The 24,413-nt window shown below is 40.1% G+C and overlaps 1 pseudogene; it reads left to right on the top strand.

The window, feature by feature from the left end:
* Positions 1 to 21,663: 21,663 nt before the first annotated feature.
* LOC117079065 lies at positions 21,664 to 24,095 on the top strand (annotated as a pseudogene).
* The last annotated feature ends 318 nt before the right edge of the window (positions 24,096 to 24,413 follow it).

Here is a 24,413-nt window from a genome sequence, read left to right as displayed (position 1 = left end):
GATATTTCAGGACATTCCTAATGCTCAGTATATATAAACAGTTTTAAAACTTTAGCAAAATAGCTTTCTGCCTTGGCTTTCTTTAACTAATTGATTCACTTGCCATTGCTATATTTCTTGATTACTTCTGCTGCTATCTATGGCGGATTAAAGTTGGCTGCAAAATTTTTATCTTTCTTCCCATTGAGAGGTAAACTTTTATTTCCTCTATGACTCTGGCTGGCCCTGGAAGTGCCTAACAATAGATTGTGGTGTACATGAAAATGACACTGTGCTAGTTCTTAGTTTATTCTTTAAGAGGATGGAAGAGTCTGCTTCTTCTTGGTTGGAATGCTTGCTCCTGGAACACTCCATCTCAGTGTTCAGTGACCATACTATGTAAGTATTCCAGAGCCCACGTAAGCATGCATCTAAGCAGCATTAACTTTCAGCTACATGAATAAGAAATCTTGGTCATTGCATTCCAATGGATTCCTCAGATGATGGCATTCCCAGCCAATCTTATGTGGAGCAAAAGAACCACTTAGCTGAGCCTAGGCAATCCACAAAAAGTGAAAAATAATAAAATGGTGATGTTTTTGTGTTTTTTGTTTGTTTGCTTTTTTGTTTTTTGTTTTGTTTTGTTTTTGAGAAAAAGTCACACTCTGTTACCGAGGGTGGAGTGCAGTGGTACCGTATCGGCCCCCTGCAACCTCTGTCTCCTGCTTTCAAGCAATTCTCCTGCCTCAGCCTCCCAAATAGCTGAGATTACGGGCGCCCACCACCACGCCAGGATAGTTTTTATATTTTTAGTACAGGTGGGGTTTCACCATGTTTTCCAGGCTGGTCTCAAATTCCTGAAGTCAGATGATCCACCCACCTCAGCCTACCAAAGTGCTGGGATTACAGGCATGAGCCACCGTGCCCGGCCTAAAATGGTTATATTTTAAGTAATTAAGTTTTGAGGCTATTTTTATGCAGCAGTAGATAGTTAAGATACTATCTCCAGTAAAAGCCTGGATCTTATGTTGTTTATGTTCCTAGTTCCAGCATTGCTAATTTCCCCTCCACGGTTCCTCTAGCTTCATATCCTGGTTCTGATAACTCCAACCAATCTGAGAGCTCCAAGAAAAAGCATATCTGTAATTTTTGAAATTTTTGTTCAAGATCCCAGATTTCAAAGTAAACATTTTCAAATCAAATAAACTTAATAAATAGCAAAAACTATTCTTTCTGTATTTTGAAGACACCAAGAATAAAATAATAGTTAATAACTTAAGGACTCCAGTTGTAATTGCCAGAGTTACATTATTAATTACCATGCTAATGTGCATCCCCAACTATAAGGATCCCACTTTGAAATTTGGCTTTTCCTCTAGTGAAATTTATTTTTTAATGATTATTTTCCTGGTTGGTATATCCTTAGTCCTCACACAACGTTTAGCCACTGCTTGCTTCTTTTCTGGCTCTTCTTTCTCCTCCTAATCATTCCCTGAAGGTCCTCTCTAAATCACATCAGCATTACTTGATTTCATTCCCACAATTTCAGTGATCCCTTTTGTACGTATCTAGCAAATGGGCTCAATAATAGTTGTTGAATAACTAATACTGCCTGCTCAGCTCATCTTCAAGACCCAGCTCAAGTGGTCCCTTTTGCATGAATACTGCCTTATTCCTGCTATTAAATCTGACCTCCCTTTATTTGAACTCACATAGCTCTGTGTTTGTATTTTCTAGAAATTATCAAAATTTGCCTTGTATAGGAGGAGCTTGTGAATACAACACCTTTCCCTACACATTTCTAATCTTAAAGACAGGTTCTGTGTCCTTGGGGACTTCATCATGAACACTCACTTCTTCTTAGTCTTATTATTTGGTCATATTAATTTTATTTTTATTTACATTATGATTTCCACTAAGCCCTGGTTAGAAGAATGTTTCACAGAAATCATAATTCAGGCATTTTCTGCAAGTCATCTTTATTAAGAAACTAGAGAATAAGAACTTCTTCTACTTAGAAGTAACAGAATGCTGACCTTTACAGCATGTCATCCTGAAAGATTTTATCAGTTGAGAAAGTAGACTGAGTCCCTGAAAGTTAATTATGTGATTCAAGTCTTCTTTCTGAATTCATTTTTTGTCCACTTGAATTCTTGTGTTAAGACATTTTTTAACTTAATACAGACGAGCCATTGCTTTCTCTGTCTAGTGTCCCTAATTTAACATTGTGTCACTTTAAAACCTTCATGAAAGCTTTCAAGTTCACCATCAATCAGGCTTATCATCTTGATAAAAAAAAAAACTGCTTAATTGTGCCATTTTGTCTTTATTTATTTGGCATGATCCCAATTCCTTACTAAAGTTATCTCTGAGAGTAGAATGATAGAGGCCAAATGCTGAGAAGGGTAGCAGGGAAGGGGGGATGAAGGGGTGATGGTTAAAGGGTACAAAAATACAAAATACAATTTGATAACATGAGTTAGATCTAGTATTTGGTAGCACAAAATGTTACCATAGTTCCAGAGTTAACAGTAATTTAACATATATTTTTTAAAATAATTGAAAGAGTGGAATTGGAATGTTTCTAACACAAAGAAATAACAAATACTTGAGGTAATATATACTGCAATTACCCTGATTTGATCATGACAAATTGTATAATTGCATCAAAATATCACAGGAACCCCACAGATATTTACAACTATTATGTATCCATAATAATTAAAAATAACAAATTTTCAAAATTAAAAAAAGTTACCTCTGGGAAAGTAAAAAGCTAAGTGTTTTCTTAAATCTACACTAATTAGAATGAATACCCTTTCAAATATTAACATATAGCCAACAATGCAGGATTTTAGAAAACAAAGATAATTATCATTGATTTCCCCCTCTCTCTTTTTCATAAGAAGGTAAAATTATGGAGTAAGATAACAAGAAAGGGAACTATGGCATGCAGCATTTGATTACTCAAAGTACCAAACACCAAGCTTGGTAGAATAAACAAGTCAATAAATGTGTTACACTGTATGTGAGAAGAGATGGATAGAGGGTGAAGATGAGAACCCCCATTTTGGAGATGGAGAATGTGAGAACTGCGAGATATTTAGGTAGACATATTAACTTAGCATGGTAGGCCCAACTGGTAGTGACCTTGAAAACTTTCATGAAGGGCTTAAAATGCTGTAAATTAGCGACACAAGATAGAGAAAACAAAGGCTTCTCTGTATTAAATAGAAAAAATGTCTTAATACCATGAGAATTCCAGTGGACAAATAATGAATTTGGAACTAAGATTTGAATCCCATATTAATAATTAGCTTTCAGGATTTTAAGGCTTGATGGTAGGAAGCTCAGGCTATATGTGCTAATACAAAAGTCATCAATGTAAAAATTATATTTTAAGGACTCAGAATGGGTAACTATATCCAGGGAAAACCTATAGCAGAAGAAAAGAAATGTTGGAGGAATTATTTTGATACATGCCCGAATGCTTTAGTAGGGATGGAAAATAGAACTCTGTCTCAATGCAGAATATGATTCACTCAAGACCGAAGAAATGATGAATGCTATACATGTAGAATAATTAGATGCATGCAAATATTTTCCCAGCTTAGAGCAGAAATAGTCCATAGTTTATCTATGCAAACAAAACTAAGCATAGCTAGAGGGGAAGTAGTAAGGCAGTATGTTTGTGATATTTGTGAAGGAATGAATGGAAGAATGTTAAATTTTGTGCCTGGAATCTAGAGGCCTACACAATCAAGTCTGTTTGTCAAAGCTTTCTTCTTTTTTTTTCTCCCCTTGCCCACTCTCCTTAAAAGGTCTCTCAACAACTGAATTGTAAGAGTTGGTCCCTCCTCTTCTGTACTTTCTACCCTATCCAGCTGCTAACCATTATGTCAAGCTTCTAAGAAATACAACAAAATTAATATTCCATCCAAACACACTTGCTCCATTTCTTATCACACTGTCTACCCTTAAACCCTGCTGGGGTAAGCATGACTTGTAATGAAAAAGACCTTTTTACCCATCCTCACTTTGCTATTACGGCAAAGCCAGATTTCTCTTAGGGTCCAGGACCACAAGACTGTGAACACTCACATCTCACACATTACTATTTTTAGTTCTCAAATATTCACAACTCCAGACTGCGGGAGACATTTATAAGACAAATGACCTGGTTTCTTCCACAGACAAGTTTCAAGGAGGGAGAGAAGAAGGACAGAGATAAAGGAAGAACTTACCAATGGAGAAAGATTAAAGAAACAGCAACCACTCATAATGCACAGATCTTGTCTGAATTTCGATTCTACTTTTTGAGAAAAAAACATACTCATATTTATAAGATATGTGAGATCATTGGAAATTAGAATTCTGACTGGATAATTGATGATACTAAAAAATGTGAATTCTATTTCTGATGATGGTATTGTGGTTGTTTGTAAAAACATTAACTTTTAGAGATATTGAATAAAATATTTTCAGATCCAATTATATTGCCAGGCATTTGCTTCAAAATAGCATGGGATTGGTGGAAGTGACCACAAATTGATTGTTATTGAAGTTGGAAAATGTTACCTAAAAGTTTCTTATATTCCTCTGTCTTTTTGTGTTTGTGGTCTCATTTCTCTTCAATAAAAAATAGATCTTTTATATAGATAGATAGATGGATAGCTAACTAGATTAGATAGATAGATAGATAGATAGATAGATAGATAGATAGATAGATAGAGAGACAGAATCTCAGAATAGACAATACATAAACCTAAAAACATATGATTGGGAGATGGCTTAGTAAGGGCTGCATGAGTAGGCCTTGGGAAAACAATCATAGAAACTCTATGGTTTCTGAAAGTCTAAATAGTGTCATGCACATCAATGATCCACTTGCATAATTTCTACATTTCAGACCTATTGCACAATTCTTACAAAGATTCTGAAGTGCACTATGACCTTTTCAGATTTGGCTGACACCCTGCTGCACATTTTTTATATCCACTCAAGAAAATTTCCTGATTACAGCCTCTGTTGACCCAGCAGCTTAAGGTAGAATGGAAAGGTAAAGAAGGTTTTTTTAGATACATCTGTGGCACCTTTCGGTTAACCACCCATGCCATCAGCCACATGTAAAATGACCTGCCTTTCCTGTCTTTCATGAAGTATATATTTGAGTTTTCGCCTCTTCTCCATATTTAGTAAGTTCTGTGCATGAAAAGGAGGCCATAGGCTAAATTACATTTAACCATCTCAATTGAAGTTGTCTCAGAAAAAGTAAAAATGTTTTATTCATCATGACTGACTCTTTTATGAAAAACCTTAAGTTCAGTTTCTAATATCTTAAAAATATCCCCACAGTTTTATTAATCTAAATTTGTTGACTTCATTTCTAATGGCTATAACACAAGTCTTCTTCGTAACTCATTTTCATTTAGACAATACAGTGCCAATTTCCAACTCTGTAGAACTGACTGTGGACTTTAGTTACCGACTTCACATAACTCTCATACTCAAAGCAAATGTATTTAACTTGGAGTTCCCCTTGTACAAACGTCTTCACCTGAACACAAATGTAATTTCTTATTTATTCAGCTTTATTATTCTTCAGAACATGTTAGAATTTCAGGCTAGAGGCTAACATGTTTAAGTTTAGGAGGTGGATTATTTCAAATCTTACAAAACAAATGGATTCTTGAAGAAGATGAATGTATAATACAATACGGTAGGGAAACTAGGCCAGGGATAGAAAGATCAGAGAGATCTTATGTCGAGGACATCTGCCTTTTTTTCTTCCTTGTCGAACATCTGAACCTCTTTTCTATGTTTGGGAAATTTTCTGAACCTGAGTTTTGGTAGGAATCAGAGCACATCTTTCACTAAAAAAGCCCACAAAGGCCAGTTCATTGTTTTCCAAGCCCCTGAGACAGCTACTGTGCAGATGTGGATATAGGCTCAGTGAACCAAATGCACCTGCCATGGATCTGGAGTCTGGAGCTAATAATGTAAAAAAGCAGTGACTCCAGGGAATTATTTCTGTTGCAAAAGCAGCAGCACCAACATCAAGTGTCCAGAGGCAGGATTGGCAGTGTTGCCATGGTGACAGGCAGAGCCCATGATAGCGTGGGTGCAAGCTGCAGCATTCTTGTCTGGTGGTGGCATTACTAGTCATCTCACTGGACTGCTTCTCAGAACTAATTTTGTTTGTTTGTTTTGCTTTTCTATTTTTGGTTGTGCAGTTACCTTTTAAACTTGCCCATTCTCCAGGTGCTTCCTTATCTTTGCCAAAATTCTTCAAGTTATCCAATATTTGTTCAATACATCATTTTTCAGCTTAATTCAGCCAAAGTCAGCTTCGGTTGCTGGTAGGGAAAAACTCTGACTTTATAGAAAATGGTACTAGGAGTGGCTGTAGCACAGAACCTTCAGGAAATCTGAGGGATAGGGAGCATCTAAAGAATAGGAAATTGGTAGCCCATGGCCTACCATGACAAAACAGCTAATGAAATTACCATCCAAGTTCCCTTGGAATGAATAAACTACACACCAAAGGCAATATTTTGGGGGTTCATATCAGCAAGGCCAAATAAGGTATTGAATGGCTTCAGGACAAGATAAGGTGAGGGTTTTTAATAGCACTTGTCAGCTGAAAGGGCAGATGAGACACTCAAACCTCATATCCTTGTCTCAAGGCATGGACCCATGTCCATAGTCCTGGCACATCATCTCCTCCTCCACCCATAGCTATGTGGTTCATGAATGACTCTGCTCAGCGTGTTACTGTCAGTTGGAAGTGGACTGCTCCTGAGTCACATCCTCTGACTTAAAAAGCAGTGGATAAAGAAAGTCTAATCAGTAGACAAAACCTTGGACAGTAGATGTCACTGTCCTCTTTGCCTCTAAAGAGGTAGCCTAAAATCAAGATCTATACCAATCTGTGAAGATCTAATGGTTTGACTTGATGGTCAGGAATTTGGGGGATGGGAGTAGGGAAAGAGAGAGGATTTCTGACAAAGTTTGGGAAAAAGTTATAAGTACATCCAGCCTATGAAGATGGGTATGTATCACATGAATTCTCACCAAAAGCCTCCACTCTGGAAAAGTGTTTCATAATTAGGAGAAAGTTGAATCGCTCTGGATCCTTCACCAGTTGCCCCAGTGTTTGCTTGGTGGGCTCAGGTACAAAATGATCAGAGTAGCTGTATCTGATAACAATTGCAGTATAACCATCCATTCCAAAACTTGGTGGTTTAAAGCTATGGACAAGGGAAAATCTGTGGGAATCACAACACATGCACTTGCTATGGTGTTTCAAGGTCCTTCTTCCTGGGGTCAGGCCTTTCATTCAGTCAGTAGATCCCAGGTCTAACACTACCTCAGATCTATGCATGAGACTGTAACTTTTGCGGAGGGCAACTGCCCTCAACTGCCCAATCATTCATTCATGATGCCTTTAAATTACATGGTTTTAGTAGTACTTTTATTAGTTACCAGTTGACTAAGGACACCAAGTCCTGTCAACTATTTTCATAACTCTCTGAGAGTCAGGCCACACCTTGTCCCCTTTCCAAATTTGCCATTCATTAAAATGTGTCTACCTGACTTTACATTAAGTGCTGCCAATGGACTCTGTTGTCTTACGGGTCTTTGCATCCCCACTGCAATAGCGAGCCAATTTTTTAACTGGCAAGTCTCGCCATTAGCCCTAGCCTACTGAGGATGGCCACCTTGAATGCTGTACTGATGTTGATATCACTTGCCAAGTACATTCTCCATCACTTTGGTGAGGGACGTATCCTCTGGGCTTTTCTATGGCACATAATCACCTGATGGAACTTCTAGCCTTGGATAATATATTCATAGGGCATTCATCCTACCATGTTCACATCTCTGAGCCTTTTAATCTCTTCTTACACTATATGTCAAGGAAATTCTGGCATTTCTTCCCTATGTGTCATCTATCACTTTCTGCTTATCCTCACCATCTCCCCAAGTCTTTCTCAGGGTGTTAAGTCACACATCCTAAGCGAGATTTAAATATATTCTCCTCTATCCAACCATCATGTCATGCCCAACCTGATCAAGCACCTCCCAGATCCAAGACCATATGAACCTCCCAACTCCTCCAGGCACACGATAGCAGGATCGTTCCTTACTTGTCAAGCCCAGCATATTACTAGATGAGGTTATAACTCAGCCCTAGTTGTTGTGCTGGTGGAGAGAAGGGAGTTGAGGGTAGATCCCAGGGAAATGAGTGAACATATATTGTCTTGGGAGGGCGAGGCCTCCGCATCATTCTCAAATCAAGGGAGGTACCTACATAGGAAAAGTTAGGAAAGTAGTTAATAGTTAGGAAACGTTAGAAAAGTTAGGAAAAGTAAGCCTTTTTGAAAGTTCAGAGGACTCAAGAGGATCTAGGGAATCAAGATTTTTAGGGTCAAGTTCCCAGTTTATTTCAATCAGAGCCCTCATCTTGGCATAGCAGACCTGCCATGTTAGGATTTAGACATTTTGTGGGGTTCAACTATTCTTTGATCCTGGGCCTGGCCCTCAGTTTCTCTCCCCTCCTGCTGCAGGAGATTAGTCTCTTTTATGCTACAAAGGAGGCCCTCTGGCTTTCAAGCTTAGCTTTTGAACGAAGGCTATAATTCATCTTTTTGTGGTATTTTTCCAGAGCATCAATCAAGCTTAACAAGAGCCACCCAACTCTATCCTCCTTACAGTTACTGTTTTTCCCATATTGTTCAAACACTGGAAACATCATACCATCCAGTGCATTTCCTTCTATCTGTCATCCCTGTTCTCTGCAGTTTATACTGTTTGTTACCTTGTGCCGGGGCTTTCTGTGCCATACCTACTACCAGTGATGGGGTCCTTACTGCCTGTCAGGCAGCTTTGTGATCTGGCTCCAAATGCTATCTGTGTGTGTGCTCTCTTGGTCCACTACTGCCACCACCTCTCATGAATTGGACTCCCTGAGAAGCAGATTCTCAGACAGAAATTTGCCTTCAGGAGGTTTAGGGAGTGCTCTTGGAGTCAGTACCTGTAGAAAGAAAGCAGATTGGGCAGAGGAAAAAGTGGAGCAACACTGAAGCCACACCTAAAGCCTCAGCCAACTCCAAGGGAAGTCCCAAAGAAATAATAACCCTTCACAGCAGCCTCAGATGGGTAGAAAAACTATCTCCCCACCAAATTTGCTAAGGGTGCTATCTTCAGCTGAGACCACCTCCAAATGAGGTTGACAGCTGATGCTGCCTGCCATTACTCAAAAAAACTAGGTGAGTAAGTTCTTCATGTCATGTTCTGTACAGCACACCAAAGCAGCCACCAGAAGGTATATGCCTCATACTGGGAATGGGGAGAGTAAAATAGAGCCAAGGAACCCCTTGGCACCTCCACTACTGTCATGAATACTAGCAAAAAAATAATGAAAGACTAGAGAAACCACATATTGACTAGACTATATCAAAACAATTTTAGCTAGCTATATGTGAGTTTCCAGATGATGTCATTTACTCAGGCTACTGACAAAATCTAATGTGCAAAGGTATTTTCACAAAAATACATAGAAGGAGCAATTATGCTGGTTTTAGTGTGGCCATGGAAGACTTCTCATTCAGGATTTAGATAGACAAAGAGAAGAGGAGAGCATTTTAGGCAGTGATACAGCAGCCCAACACAAAGAAATATGTCATGTTCCATGCACTGTAAAGCGTTCGATATTGAGGTTTTCTTTGCATCAGAAATAAAGGTTTGGAAGGTTAAAACTACAAATGTATTTCCTTTGCACCATGACAAATCAGTCAGGAAGTATGAAGTGGCTACATCGCTTGAGTTGCTGCATATCTTTTGAATAATGACTGCAGTAAATATAAATCAATGTGATCTCAGTGAAGCAATTCCCATTAGACCTTGGATTTATTTGCTGGTATGTTTTCAACCATGACTTTAAATTCATCATAACTACCTTTTCTTGTTTGTCCATTCCTTTAACATGTTCAACATCTAACTCCAAAAGATCTCAGTTAATAGGAAAAAAATGCTACATCATTTCTTGTGTACTTGACCCTGATCATGGTTCAACTTAAGATATGTCTGTCATTGACCTATGCTGGTGTCCTCAGGCCATTATTTCTCTCAGTTCTGTATATTGTCTTTTCTCAACAGGGAGTCCGATGTAGAATTCTCCCTTATTAATCATTCTATTGCTAGCTAATGTGTCTGCTCAGATTCACAGGAGTTCTCAAGCTGGTCACAGTGGTGACGCAATGGCTTTTGGTGAATAATTTCAGGCTCCCTGGGAGGGCACTGCATGACCTCACATGCCATCTGCCGAGCCATCTGTGTCTTACTTTGGATCCTAAATAAAACCAAGAGTTCCTACTGACTTATTATATGTGCCATTCTTTCAGCAAGCATTTATTGAGTGCTTACTGTGTGAAAGGCAATCTACAAGGTGATGTGGGTTTAAAAGTGACACAGAGAAGAGCAATAGGAAAGCAACTAACTATGAAGCAATTTCATAAGTGATACAGAGATGTATGTGCAAATTCTAAGGGAAGAATGTACACATTGGCAAGAATGTGCATAGGATTTTCTTCATGTTAAAATGTGTACAAACAAATAAACAGTTCATTCAGCTTTTCAAAAATCAGGAAAAGGCATATATATATATATATATAATGGTAGTGCTATGTGTTTTAAATTGCATTTAGTCAGGTAATTGGTGATAAAATGAATGAAGGTGGCACTGCTTTCAGCTAGTGAAGCATTACCTATTACTCATCCTTGAATGAGCAGACACCCAGGGAGAAAAAGATAGATGGACTTGATAGGGGAGAGTGAGAATCTTAAGAGAAGCAATGCTTCTTCCTACACTCGCAGCCATTAATATTACTGTATGTTCTCTCTACTCCTACGTGTTAGGCTATATTTATATTTAAATAGTTTCTGCCAGTATGTACAAATGGCAAGATGCTCTTGACGTACTCTTTACTATGCTGATTAATATTTATATAGTCCTGTGTTTATGGAACACTTACTATGTGCCAGACATTGTGCCGTATTTCAGAGCTAATCTCATTTAATGATTCACAGGATCTCTTTGATGTGGCTATTAGTATCCTCATGTACATGAGTAAACTGAGGCACAGAGACTTAATAATGCAGCAACTGGGGACGCAACAAGAAACAGATGATATGTTCAAAAGGAGCAATATTTAAGGATAGAAATTAGGAAAAAGGAAACTTATTGGGGAAGTGCAACATGAAAAGAAAATACAATAATGTCAACCACAATGTACAACCACAGGGAGCCACTACCACATCTAGGCCCAAAGGAGAAAGGGGAGAGATATATGTTACTATAGCCACAGGAAAGTTTGAGAGAAGAAACGACATCTTAAGGAAGGCTGCAGAAGGATGCAGCCACTGACAGAACCAACAGAGAATAAGAAAGTCTACTGCAAGAGCAAATACCCTCACCCCTCTTCTCCCTCTCCTCCCATCCTCCAATCTCCTGCAGATGCCTCCACTAACCAATGCTCCCCAATGACAGCAGGCAAGGGAGTCCAGTTGATGCATAATGAAAATTTAGTACAAAGGGTGGACAGAGAGGGTGAGGGAGTTCGGAGGAGCAAACAGAGAAACGCCAGTCCAAATAACTTGCCCAAATTCTCACAACTAGTAAGAGACAGTGCCAACAAACTCTATGAACTGTTTCCAGTGTAACAAGTTGTTTTTTCCTGTAACTTATAGTAATAACTCCCAATACTTTGGGAGGCTGAGGTGGGCAGATTACCTGAGGTCGGGAGTTCGAGAACAGCTTGACCAACATGGAGAAACCCCATCTCTACTAAAAATACAAAATTAGCTGGGCATGGTGGCACATGCCTGTAGTCTTAGCTACTCGGGAGGCTAAGGCAGGAGAATCGCTTGAACCTGGGAGGTGGAGGTTGCAGTGAGCCAAGATCTCGCCATTGCACTCCGTCCTGGGCAACAAGAGCAAAACTCCGTCTCAAAAAAAAAAAAAAATATATATATATATATATATAATATATAATATATAAATAATAGTAATAACTATTTCAGAAATTATACACTCTATAAAACCAATATATAATTTTTAAAAAAGATATTCCATATAAAATCAAAATATTTTGGCTCATAAAAGAATTTTTATCAATCAGAGCTATTCAAAGGCTACCTTGATATGGTATTGAGATCCTTTAGTGAAGTCATTCAATCTAGTAGCCACTCAACCAATATTTTTTGAATTACTGTATGAATAAATAAATGACTATTTGCTACAGTCTGAAAGTTTGTGTGCCCCCAAAATTCACAGGTTGAAATTCTAAGCCTCAAGGTGCTGGTGTTACGGGATGAGGCTTTAGAGGGCATTAGGTCATGAAGGCAGGGGCCTCATGAGTGTGGTTAGTGCCCTTACAAAAGGAGCCTAGGAGAGCCCACTTTCTTCTTACACCATGTAAGGAAAGAGTCTGTGTCTATAAACCAAAAATTGGTCCTTTATAAACACTGGATTTTCTGTTGTCTTGATCATCATGGACTTCCCAGCCTCCAGAAGGGTGAGAAATAAGTTTCTGTAGTTTATAAGCTACCTAGATTGTGGTTTTCTGCCATAATAGCCCAAATGGACTAAGACAACATTTATTTGGGTTCTTAATGGAAGACAATTACTATACTTCTGAGATTTTTTTTAAAAATTGATGAACTCTGAAGATTCTTTCCGACCACTAAGATTCTATGATTCCCATAAACATTCAGTATGTTCCTCAGACCTCTCAGTTACAAATCAGGATGGCTTTAAGGAACTAGTTGTACAAGATGCTTAAGCAGTCATATGACTAGAAATATTACATTCCCAAGGGGGAAAATCATGAAGGATCACTGTCTGTCAGAAAAGTTTTCAGCTGCTGGCAACAGAAATGTCTGAGCAGAGATGATTAAACAAATGGGCGCTGAGTGTTTGCAAGGCAGTTGTTGTCAGTGCCAATGTCTTTCAGTTCCCCAGGGGCTTTTGCTCATGCCTGGCTGTACATTAGCCGCTGCAGCTCCATCATCAGCTTTCATGACTAAGTCCTTTAGAAGGAGGAAGTGGCAATGCCTGCATCAAGAAAGCAAAGGCTTTCCCCGGAACCTTAGCGCAGGACTCTGCTTCTATTTCATGAGAACCCAGAGGGCCGTCGGGGAGCAGAGTGTTGAAATAGAGGTGGGTCAGCAAACCAGAAGTGTCTGCCTCAGCTTCCCTAGAAATATCAGTTGTAAAACATGGCCCTCCAGCAGTAGATGTTTGCATCTGCTGATTAAGAAAGAAGGCAACCAGCAGCCTTCTCACAGGTTCAGGTTCAGGTTCAGGTCCTTGCGGATGTGCTATGTTCATTAACATTTCCTCTAAAGACAAGAGTCCAGGGAGTATTAGCTCCCAGCCATCTCTGTGATTGGTATTGCTGTGTCAGGTAAGTGTGGGGAGTTCCTGTGAATGAATTTTGAAAGTGAGTGCAGTACTTCACATCAGCCTTACCTCCTTAGTAGTGGAAAATGGAATACATCAAAAAGGAAGCATCAAAATCATGCTATCTTTAATTTGGAGGGGAAAATGATGAATTTATTTTAACTTCCAACTGGATGGAATTTCTGACAAGCTTTATTCAGTGTCTGCTTTAATGGCAGGGAGCTTACTATCTCACAAAGCTAAATCACTATTTTGTTGGATACTCTTTAAAACACTTTTTATATGGAACTGAACCTGGCAGCCTCTTAAATTCCAATTATTGGCTCTACGTATTTTTTCCAGGGTTAAGTTAGATAAATCCCTATGTCATGTAATATCACACAAATATTTGAAGTTATTGTCCATGTTCTCACTTAGGCCACTTCATCTTGTTTTCAAAGTAGTTGTCATTTAGTAATGTGTACCCTAACATACTATGCTTTGACAGTGTCTTTCTTAAATTAGAAAAAATATGTACTGGCATCCAGAAGGAAGGGTACTCTATAGATATGATAAGAACATGGTCTGATTCTTTTTATTTTTATGTTATCATTTGTGAGACCCAAGATTACATTAGTTACCCAAACTCTTGTTTGATTAGTACAGTGTCAGTTGCAGAGCCCTGTGTCCTGACTCCAGATGCTCTCCTTAAAGATGACTCAATCCTTCAATTATTTCATGTGTGCTATGTTCAAAGCACTTAGGGATTTTTTTTTCCAACTCCTCAAACTTATCTGCTTATATAATCACCTATCCCAATGCTGCTGTATTTGAGTGTATTTATACCATCAAACATCTTGTCACAAGTCTTGCTGAAATCCATTATACTATATTAATATATTTTTCTGTAAGTAGGCATTTTTTAATGAATGAGGAAATCAAGTTTGGATATTTTTATGGAAACTATATAAAATCCATTAATCTACACAGATTCTAGAAAGTTCCTCAAGATAGCTGATTAAAACCTTGAGATTAAATATACTATCAAGATTATTAGATATTTAAACAAGAAAAACCTGGCATCCTTAGCTGGAAAATTAAAAGGAACTATCCTGAATAGATTCCCTTTTATTTTTTCAAAAAGTATCAATATAGGCAAAGCAAAAAGAATTTTAGCACATTAGAATGTAGCAGGTAGCCGAGGCTGAGGCAGGTGGATCGCTTGAGCCTAGAAGTTCAAGACCAGCCTAGGCCACGTGGCAAAACCCTATCTCTACAAAAATACAAAATTTACCAGGTATAGTGGCACTCCTCTGTAGTCCCAGGTACTCGGGAGGCTAAGGTGGGACGATTGCTTGAGCCCAGGATGGGGAGGTTACAGTGAGTCAGATTATGCCACTGCACTCCAGCCTGGGCAACACAGCAAGACTCTGTCTCGAAAAAAAAAAGAAAAAGAAAAAGAAAATAGCAGGCGTGGCATATAAAGATGAAGATTACAAGGCCTTTGTTCCTAATGTGAAAAGTATTTCTTTAAATACAGAGAGCAATCACTTTGATGATCATGATACACAGGGCATATTAAAGAAAAAGAACAGATAGCAGAGAGAACAAATAAATTATCTGTCAACATTTTTAAAGAGAAACTTATTAAGTTTTAACACTCCCAAATTGGCTTTCGAAGTGTACAGGTTGAATGTACTTGAGCAAACACTGGCAAATGTTCAGGCATTCTGAAAATTATAAGCTAACTAAGTGTATTAGATCTGTGAGACCAGGTGGTAGTTACAGAAATTTTTAAATTAACCCAAGGATGAAATTGTTGAACTGTTAGCCAAAATGGAAAAGCCTTTTTTTTTTTTTTTTTTTTTTTTTTTTTTTGAGACGGAGTCTCGCTCTGTCGCCCAGGCTGGAGTGCAGTGGCCGGATCTCAGCTCACTGCAAGCTCCGCCTCCCGGGTTTACGCCATTCTCTCGCCTCAGCCTCCCGAGTAGCTGGGACTACAGGCGCCCGCCATCTCGCCCGGCTAATTTTTTGTATTTTTTTAGTAGAGACGGGGTTTCACCGTGTTAGCCAGGATGGTCTCGATCTCCTGACCTCGTGATCCGCCCGTCTCGGCCTCCCAAAGTGCTGGGATTACAGGCTTGAGCCACCGCGCCCGGCCGGAAAAGCCTTTTTTTTATGGGTACAATGATGCGGGAGGATGAGTTTACCAATGAGACCTTGAACATGAGAAGAGTCCCACAGGAAACTATGGAAATTACAGCCAATAAGTCATTTCAGAGGCTGGGCCACTGTACACATTATACTTTCTAACCTAAGACAACCTGATTTCTGAAGAGAAATCATGCTGGCCTAACAAGTACATGAATAGAAAGAATAAAGGAAACAAATTCATTCCTCTGTAAACATTTACTAAGTCCCTGCTGTGTCAAGCACTGGGCTAGATGCTAGGAATAAAGATATATTTCAAAATATTCCCAAACTCAGGGACCTCAATCTAATATTTGGGGAAAGAAACAAACTGTAAATGATTGGCTGGGTACAGTGGCTCATGCCTGTAATCCCAGCACTTTAGGAGGCCAAGCCAGGAGGATCACTTGAGCCCAGGAGTTTGAGACCAGCTTAGGCAAAATAGTAAGACCCCTGTCTCAACGACAGCAACAAAATTAGCAGGATATGATGGCATGCACCTGTGATCTCAGCTACTCACTACTCAGGAGGCTGATGGGGGAGGATCACTTGAGTCTGGGAGGTTAAGACTGCAGTGAGCCATGACCATTCCACAGCATTCCAGCCTGTGACAAAGAGAAAGAGAAAAAGAGAACTGACATGATTCTACTGAAAACTTTATGGATTTTCAGAATTTATGTCTGTATTTCCTACCACAGCTTATGCCTCAGAGACTGGTGGGAACAGGACACATCCTTCTGTGTACTTGTCTTCCATTTAATTATGGCCAAGGTCAAACTTGCTGAAACTGAACAGGAAAGCAAGCCATAGTCAAGGACAAACAGTATAAACACTAAGGTGTAAGCAGAAAACTTAGTGAGAAAAAAGACTCATGGACAGTGAAGGAATATGACTAAATGGCAGCAGTTACCTTAAAGGAGTGCTGTGATAGAGAGGCCAAGGGAATGCATGGGCAGCTAAGCAGATCCCCTCTGGGTTCCTCTCCTCCCTCTGTCCACATAGGTGAAAGATGTTTTTGAGGTTGCAGGATTAACTTCAATGATAGGGCCAACAAGATAATAGGGAAGGTTTCGAAAGAGTACTCTGATATAAGTAAAACAATTCAAGTAGACGGGAAATTGTAACTCCGGTAGCTGAGTTTAATAAGGAAAAATAAAAAAACAGTGGAAACTTGAAAATGCATTTGTCTCTGAGAACGAGGGGCCAACTGCATGCATTAAGAACAGTAATATCCGATGAAGCTGGAAACCATCCTTCTCAGCAAACTAACACGGGAACAGAAAACCAAACACTGCCTATTCTCACTCATAAGTGGGAGTTGAACAATGAGAACACATGGACAGAGGAAGGGGAACATCACACACTAGGGCCTGTCTGGGGGTGGGGGGCAAGGGGAGGGAGAGCAGTAGGACAAAAACCTAATGCATGCGGGGCTTAAAACCTAGATGACAGGTTGATAGGTGCAGCAAACCACCGTGACACATGTATACCTATGTAACAAACCTGCACATTCTGCACATGTATCCCAGAACTTAAAGTTACAAAATAAAATAAAAAGAACAGCCGTATCCAAGCTGACCTGCCCCACCCACCCACTGAGCAGCCGACACACAGGTAAAGCTCAGACGTGGAGTAGCAGTGCGTGAAACAAATGCACTGTGCTTTTGTGAACTAGCTCCTGTCAGAGATTTACAAATAATGTTGGCTAAAGGAATCAGTCAGGCAAGAATAGGATACTTCCTTCTCGTTCCATTGGAATAAGTCTATGGAAGGTTTTAAGTGGGCAGAATTTGAAAGTATCATATCTATATTAAAATAAAGGGAAAATCCACAGAATTCTTGCGTACCTGATATGGGTTACGAATGTGCTTCATGGGCCTGAATTAAAGCTTCACATTATATATTCTTCTATACCACATGTATGTATAACTAGCAAAGAGAAAAATGGTTTAATAATTGACGTATTAGTACTCCTTTACAACTTTAAGGGGTAATGCTAAGGAAAACTAATTTCAATTTATCCTCTCTGGACTCATTGGTCTAAGGGGAAGGATAAATAGCCCAGTCTAAGAAGAAGAATAAATATGTATATTCTCTCCATATACAATATCAAGTCTTTCCAGAAAGATGGTCCTATGCCTGAGCCCTGGTATTTTGGGGAAAATATGTAAATATAATCATCTTAGGGGCTTTCAGATGTAGGTTCAGAGGAAGCACTAACTCCATGGTCATAAGGGGGGCTTCTTGGACCAACAACAGAGTTGGACGAGCAAGGATCCAGTTTATGAATTGTGATATATTTTTTGTTGTTAGAGGACTAAAGATATCCCCTGGGGTAAATTTACGTCCGCTCTAGTGTGTATTTAGAGTAACATGGCAGAAAGGAGGAGCTGTGGCTTGAATTTGAAATGCAGATACCAAGCAGGGTTGATAATAGGACACGAAACAGAAACTTCTGGAATTATCCCCACCTCACCACAATTATAAATAGGAAACTGTACCATGACTGAGAAGAAGGGATTGAAATCACAGATGGGGTTTGCGAGTGAGAGGAACCGGGTAATCCATCCAACTTACTAGCTCTTAAATCACCAACTAGTTGAATATGAAGACAGTTCCTGCAGATTCACTGTGGACGGTTGGAAGCTAAATGAGTTTGTGCCAACTGCAATTGTTCTGGATCTGAAATAGTGTCTAATATAAGGATGATATTTTAAATCTTAACAGAATGAGATCACTGATCAGGAAAATAAATTCTTGTCTTTATTTTCCTGTGTTTAATTTTTGAGTAGGTAATTTATTCATACATTTTAAAATTCAAAACAAATAAGAGAACAGATAATGAAAATGCATCCTTCTATCCCTGTTTGTTCCCCAGTCACTGATTTACTTTTCTTCAGGGACACCACCCTTATCAGTTTCTCATGTATTCCACCAGAGATTTGTTATGCTTAACACTATACTTGTGTTATACAAGCAAACACTCATTATTCTTGCCTTTTTTGCATAAATAGTAGTATATTACACACACTGTTCAGCACCTTGCTTTGACAACATATGTATCTTAAAAAACATTCCAATTCAATACATAAAAAGTGTCTCTATTATTTTTAAATGACTGCTCATGGTGCTACTGTATGAATGTACTTTTCTATATTTAATTTCTTTCATATTGATTGATATTTAAGTTGCTTTTGTTTTCTTTTTGTTTGTTTGTTTGTTTGTTTTGAAACAAAGTCTCGTTCTTGTGCCCCAGGTAGGAGTGCGATGGTGCAATCTCAGCTGACTGCAATCTCCGCCTCCTGGGTTCAAGTGATTCTCCTGCCTCAGCCCCCCGAGGAGCTGGGATTACAGGCGCCTGCCACCACGCTTGGCTAGTTTTGGTATTTTCAGTAGAGACAGGGTTTCACCATGTCAGCCAGGCTAGTCTCAAACTCTTGACCTCAGGTGATCCACTGGCCTCGGCCTCCCAAAATGTTGGGATTACGGTCATGAGCCACTGCACCTGGCCTGGTCTTTTGTTATTACAGTTATAATGCTTCAATGAATATTCTTCTATATACATCATTTTACATAGTGCAAGTACATCTGTAAAATAAATTCCTAGAAAGGGAAATGTGGGCCATAGTACAAATGCACTGTCATTTTGATAACCATTGCCAAATTACATTCCATGGAAGTTGTAAGAATTTGTATTCCTTCCATCTTTAACATAATGTTATTAAAAGTTTTGATATCACTAGTCTTATATATTAAAAAATAGGATCTCAGATTGGCTGTAATACATTTCTCTCATTATGAGTGAGATTATCTTTTCATACATATGACAATACTTGTATGTCCATTGTTGGGACATATTAGGCCTTCCACATAAAAATAAATGTATACATATATATTATTCTCATTCAGGTTATAGGAACACTTTTCTAGTTAAGGCAGCAAGGCAGTATCAACAATGTGTAGTCTTGTGCAGAATGTTGTTCAAATATACAGAATCTCTGATCCCAATATATGTGCTTAGGAAATAACCTTCACAACTACTATTGTCTATGAATGGGTTCATAATATGAATATATATAAAATGAAACTTTTATTTGTTCTCACCTTCAAGCAATGGATGTAATGGGACTATGGAATGGATTAAAATTCTCCCCACTCTAAAATGTTAGCAGGTTTGAGTCTATTAATGGAACCTTTCTTTGGTGGCCTGTCTTATAGATCCTTCCTATATGATGCTATCTCTGTAGTCACTTGCCTCCTACCAGATACGACCAAGGAATATAAAAAAATTAAGCGAAGGAAATAAATTTGATCTATAATTCCCCCCCCACTCCAGGTATATTTTGTCATAACCATGGAGGTACTACTCTATAAGACTTGAACATTTCTTTGTTGAAGCCCAAGTGGAGCAAGTAAAAGTGAAGCTTACTTATTTAGTACATTTATACAAAAAAAAAAAACTCATAAAAATTGAAACAAAACTTTCAGAAAAAACAATAATTAAACACATAAAATTTCTTATTGATTAAACTAAATCAAGGACTCATGACTTTTGATTCATCAAAAATATTAAGTAAAAATGAAAATTTCCTTTCACCATACAGAAGACATGTAATAGCTTAATTATACAAAAAGAGGTAATGCTTTAGAGCCCAAGAAAAATATAATTTTATGCCTCCAAATTACTTGATATTAAGAAATTTTACTTGACAAAAAGCTAACTTTTCTGGTATGGATCCCTAATCCTATTCCTTATAGTGATAAGCTACTATGATCATGGCTGTCATTGTGACTTAATTGACCCAAATTTCACCAGCTACAAATAATTATAGGACATGGAAAGAAAACCCATTCCTCTTTAAAGCATATCTGGAAACTACTAATGAGGATTTCTGGAGAAATGAAGAAAACTCAGCACCCATGCCAGAAACCAACCATGGGCTTTAATGTGAATTACATCTAATCACATACCTGCACAGCATATATAGGTGGAAACTGAGCTTTATAGAAGTGGTATAGTTACTGGGTAAGTGAATCTATGAGGAAAAACAAATGTTAATGTTAATTGGTGTGTATGGCACCTAAGTCAACCTCAAGGTGCCTAATATGAGGACAGAATTATAAAGTACACTAGGTCTCGTCCAACTGTGCCTAACTATAAATTAAATGTTTCTATTAACAGACATAAGATTTAGTAAGAATTTGCTAGTACCCTGAGTGATAGTGAATTCAAAATGAATTCCATTTTAAAATAATCTCAAGTCAGGTAAATAATCAGTCTAATATAATTGAAATCACAAATGGGGCCAGATGCCATGGCTCATGCCTATAATCCCAGCACTTTGGGAGGCCGAGACAGGCAAATCATTCAAGGTCAGGAGTTCAAGACCAGCCTGACCAACATGGTGAACCCTCTCTCTACCAAAAATACAAAAATTAGCCAGGTGTGTTAGTGTACACTTGTGGTCCCAGCTACTTGGGAGGCTGAGGTAGAAGGATCCCTTGAACCCAGGAGGCAGGAGTTGCAGTGAGCTGTGATCATACTACTGCACTCCAGCCTGGGCAACAGAGTAAGACAATGCCTCAAAAATAAGTAAATAAATAATAAATGGGAAGTACATAGATGTTTTAAGAATAATATCCTGGGAGAGGTGACACGGCAATGTGAGTATGGAAAGAAGACAGAATGACGCAGCAGTGCTGGCTTTGAAGATGGAGTAAGAGCCACCAGCCGAGGAATGTGTGTGGACTGCAGAAACTGGTGGCTCTCTCCTAGAGCCACAAGAAGGAACACAGCCTTGAAGGTGCCACACCATGATCTTAGCCCGGTATGACCCATTTTAAACTTCCAACCTCCAGCACTGTAAAATAGTGAATTTGTGTGGTTTTCCTCTGCTATTACTGTGGTAATTTATTACAACAGCAGTAGAGAACCACTACAAAACCTTCAGGAGGGGTAAAACAGCACAGGCGTCATCAACTCATGCATTCACTTCAATAATACAGAAAATTGTTCAAGGTAAAGCATTGTGTTGTGTTCCCTGCTGGGAATGAGGTAAGGAGGCATTGAGATGAAAGTTGTGCCTGGTGCCCATGAAGGTAGGTAATGAACATGCAGAAAGAGCAGGGAGAGGTGGAATCCAGAGTGGGACCAAGAATGAGGGACTGGCCGGGCACAGTGGCTCAGCTTGTGATCCCAGCACTTTGGAAGGCCAAGGCCAGAGGATCACTTGAGCCCAAGTGTTCAAGACCAGCCTGGCAACACAGTGAAACCCTTGTCTCTAAAAGAGAGAGAAAAAATAAGGGACATTGAGTTACACTGAGTCCTCTTTGGCCAAAAATATTGCAGTGAGGGTCTGTTTCATCCCTTCTCTCCCATCTCAGAGAAATGGAGGCTACTGCTAGTCTCACCTGCATTCTGGATTCAGTTTCAGGACCTTTCCTCCAGTGATAAATATGCAATGCCTTAGGGGAACGTCAGCCAAATCAATAAACTTCAACTGGCAACAAGAGTATGCATGTGAGGTGACTGCACTTTTTTTCCTCCTGCCAAACCAGAATTAGCCGGTATAGGAATGAACGAGCAGGAAGATTGGAAATTGCTCCGATTGGAAGGAAGCCCAGGTTAGGTTTGGGCGCCTCCAAACGCTCCCTTTTTAAAACCACCTGGAGTGAGGCGTCGAACTTTCAGCTCCACCAAACTCTCACCTGGCCTGGCAGCGAGCGGCAGAAGAGCACGGGAGCCCCTCACCCAGCGCACCGAGCCGGGTGGAGAACTGAGCCGCAGGCACCCACATCTCCAGGATGATAGACGACATTGCAACAAATCTCTACACCTAGCAGCTCAGGGGGCTCCAAGCAGAGAAGCAAGTTTGAGGATCTAGGCGTGGAGCCGAGTGAGTCCGCAGCCCAGCGAGCCTCGGGCCGCCCTTTCATCAGCTTGTTCATTAACACCTGTGGGTGCCTCCGGACTGCAATCATTGGAGGGCTCGTCAACTCTCTGGGCTGGGTGTTGAGTGCCTACGCTGCAAACGTGCATTATCTCTTCATTACTTTTGGAGCGGCAGCTGGCCTGGGCAGCGGGATGGCCTACCTGTCAGCGGTGGTCATTGTGGGCAGGTATTTCCAGAAGAGACACGCCCTCGCCCAGGGCCTCAGCACTAAGGGGACCGGATTCGGTATGTTCCTAATGACTGTGCTACTGAAGTACTTGTGCGCAGAGTACGGCTGGAGGAATGCCATGTTGATCCAAGGCGCGGTTTCCTTAAACCTGTGTTTGTGGGACCCTCATGAGGCCCCTCCCTCCTGGGAAAAACCCAAACGACCCAGGAGAGAAAGATCTGCGCATCCTGCCTGCGCACTCCAGGGAATATGTGATGTCAAATGGACAGCAGGGAAGAACAGAAGAGAAGGACGGTGGGTCTGGGAACGAGGAGACCCTCTGTGACCTGCAAGCCCAGGAGTGCCCCAATCAGGCCGGATCATGGGCTCTCTCCGGTTCTGAAGAATGTCAGCTGGCTCACCATGAGAGTCAAGAATGGCTCTGAGGATTGGTACTCAGGCTATTTTGGGACAGCCTCTCTATTTACAAATCATATGTTTGTAGCCTTTATTTTCTGGGCTTCGTTTGCATACAGCAGCTTTGTCATCTCCTTCATTCATCTCCCAGAAATCGTCAGTTTGTGTAACTTATTGGAGCAAACGAGGTTTTCCCTCTGACTTCAATTATAGCAGTAGTTCACATTTTTGGAAAAGTGATCCTGGGCATCATAGCTGACTTACCTTGCATCAGTGTTTGGAATGACTTCCTGTTGGTCAACTTCAGTCTTGTCCTCAGTATTTTTGTTTTGTTTTGTTGTTTTTTATTTTTTTATTTTTTTGGGGGGGGGGGGGACGGAGTCTCGTGCTGTGGCCCAGGCTGCCGTGCAGTGGCACGATCTCGGCTCACTGTAAGCTCTGACTCCCGGGTTCACGCCATTCTCCCACCTCAGCCTCCTGAGTAGCTGGGACTACAGGCGCCCGCCACCTCACCCAGCTAATTTTGTTTTTGTATGTTTAGTAGAGACGGGGTTTCACCATGTTAGCCAGGATGGTCTTGATCTGATCTTGTGATCCGCCCGCCTCGTCTTCCCAAAGTGCTGGAATTACAGGTGTGAGCCACCGCAGCCGGCCTCCTCAGTATTTTTAATTCTGCCATTGATGCACACTTATGCTGGCCTGGTGGTCATCTGTGCACTGATAGGTTTTCCAGCGGTTATTTCTCCCTAATGCCTGTAGTGGCTGAAGACTTGGTTGGCATTGAACATTTAGCAAATTCCTAAGGCATCATCATCTGTGCTAATGGCATCTCTGCGTTGTTGGGACCACCTTTTGCAGGTAAACTTTCTGAAGTTTTAAGAGCTCAGAGTGCATATATAGATATGGTGTGTTATGTTAAAAAGTCCAAGATAAAGAAGGAGGTTTCCAAAAAAAAAAAGAATAAGATCCAGCAGATAACTGAACTGTGTTAAGAAATCTACATGGGACCAGGCACTGTGACTCACGCCTGTAATCCCAACACTTTGGGAGGCCAAGACAGGCAAATCATGAGGTCAGGAGAACAAGACCATTCTGGCTAACACGGTGAAACCCTTTCTCTACTAAAAATACAAAATATTAGCCGCGTGTGGTGGCACGCACCTGTAGTCCCAGCTACTTGGGAAGCTGAGGCAGGAGAATTGCTTGAACCCCGGAGGCGGAGGTTGCAGTGAGCCCAGATGATGCCATTGCACTCCAGTCTTGTCTGGGCAACAGAGCAAGA

This window comes from Trachypithecus francoisi, unplaced genomic scaffold, assembly GCF_009764315.1.
Source record: "Trachypithecus francoisi isolate TF-2019V2 unplaced genomic scaffold, Tfra_2.0 Lachesis_group7, whole genome shotgun sequence".
Lineage (NCBI taxonomy): Eukaryota > Metazoa > Chordata > Mammalia > Primates > Cercopithecidae > Trachypithecus > Trachypithecus francoisi.
This window is presented reverse-complemented; position numbering and strand designations above follow the sequence as displayed.